This window comes from Austrofundulus limnaeus, unplaced genomic scaffold (genome assembly GCF_001266775.1).
Source record: "Austrofundulus limnaeus strain Quisiro unplaced genomic scaffold, Austrofundulus_limnaeus-1.0 Scaffold309, whole genome shotgun sequence".
NCBI classification, from domain to species: Eukaryota; Metazoa; Chordata; class Actinopteri; order Cyprinodontiformes; family Rivulidae; genus Austrofundulus; species Austrofundulus limnaeus.
The window spans coordinates 279,668-281,386 of record NW_013952711.1 but is presented as its reverse complement, the minus strand read 5'-3'; the positions used below and the strand labels follow the sequence as shown (position 1 = coordinate 281,386).

Below are 1,719 nucleotides of genomic sequence, written 5' to 3'. Positions count from 1 at the left end.
CAGAAGTCCAGTTGCTTTGTCTGTGTTCTGTCCATGTCCTGGATGGCTGAGAATCTGCAAAACAGATGATGCTAAGTTAGTGTCAGGCCGTGTCGATGTTAACACGATAGCATTGATATTAAGTTTATTTTACCTTCAGCTCGTCGCTTTCCTCCAGTATTAAAATGCTGAGCTGGAGAATTTTTCAAGAGGTAAGATTAAATATATTAGACCTTAAAACATGTCAGATAATAATTTAATCATTTTTGATTGCACAAAAACATCAGAATCACACACACCAACACATGTAGCATGTGTGATTACTTTCTCAAACAAAGCCCATTCTACGTGGCATCTCTTTTTTTTTATAACGGGTCACCTCTGAACTGTTAACAATTCATACTGAAGCCTGAAGGAGGTCACATTTTAATGGTAATATGAAACAACACACAAAAAAGATCTGCGACCTGCAGTGTCAACATGAGCCTTACATTAGTTTCCCTATTTCCTGATTCACCCCACACACACCCTCAAAATCTCTAAGGAAGGCGGCCCCAATGTGAAAACCTCTAATAAGCAACAACAAATGCTGCAGTTTAAAATAATTTACTCCAGTAGTTTTCCTGATGTAATTATTTGTAATTCTAAAATGGGAGACTGCAATCAATGTCTATTTTTTGCAGCAGCTATTCATTCATAGTTTTATTTACAAATAATTTACAGTCAAAACCATAATTCTCTGATGCTCTCCCTATGACAGACAGTGTAAACTGACTGTCTTGTCATGGGTGCCTGTTTGGACATTTTCCCCAGAGGCATCTTGTGAGCTGGAATGACTCCTTAAATGTCAAGTCTTTAAAGAGCATATAAATCCCTGCCAAATGTTTAAGATGGCTGAAGTGTCAATGGCATTAAAAGAAATGGACAGTGATGTGTGATGGTCATGCACAATGGCAGCTCAGTTCCAAGAAAAAGAAAGTTTTGGTTGTCATTTATTTCATAATGATGTTGAGTCAGTGTCATAAACAGGTCAGCTTGGCCACAACATATGAAAATTTAGGGTACTTTTTTTTTTGAAATTCTAATGTGTTTGCACAGGTTTCCAGAATGTATTTTGCAGCTAAGTATTGCTCATTTTGATGAACTTATTTTTTTCTTTTAGGTTTCCCTTTCTTATAAAAAAGTACCATCACAATCCTTGAATTTAGTGAGTCGTACCGATTCCAGCCTGCAGTAAAACGGCTCAAGAAGAGGCAGGAGGTCACTGATTGCTGATTTATGTTGTCTCTAAACCAAGGGTGGGCAATCCTGGTCCTCCAGGGCCGCAATCCTGCATGTTTTACATATTTCCCTGCTCCAACACACCTGATTCAGTCACTGAATTACCTCTTCCAAGTTCTGCTGTACGGAGGACCAAAACTGACATAATTAGAATTAAAAGCAGAAACATTTAAATGAACCACTAAATAAATAAATACGTTTTAAATGCATGAAATAAATTAAAAAAGAACTTTACCTCAAGTTTTATAATTTAATTTACCTTCATATTTATTTTTCCAACACACCTGATTCAGTCACTGAATTACCTCTTCCAAGTTCTGCTGTACGGAGGACCAAAACTGACATAATTAGAATTAAAAGCAGAAACATATAAATGAACCACTAAATAAATAAATATGTTTAAATGCACCAAATCAATTAAAAAAGAACTTAACCTCAAGTTTTATCATTTAATTCACC

At 36.0% G+C, this 1,719-nt stretch overlaps 1 long non-coding RNA gene across 1 annotated transcript in view; it reads right to left on the bottom strand.

The window, feature by feature from the left end:
• Positions 1–18: 18 nt before the first annotated feature.
• Positions 19–1,719, bottom strand: part of LOC106527106 (uncharacterized) — a 5,882-nt gene continuing 4,181 nt past the window's right edge. Inside the window, exons 2-3 of the long non-coding RNA XR_001311341.1 lie at positions 134–172; positions 19–54 (exon numbers count right to left, since the gene is read on the bottom strand). This is a non-coding gene — a long non-coding RNA (uncharacterized LOC106527106). The remainder of the gene's footprint in view (positions 55–133; positions 173–1,719) is intronic.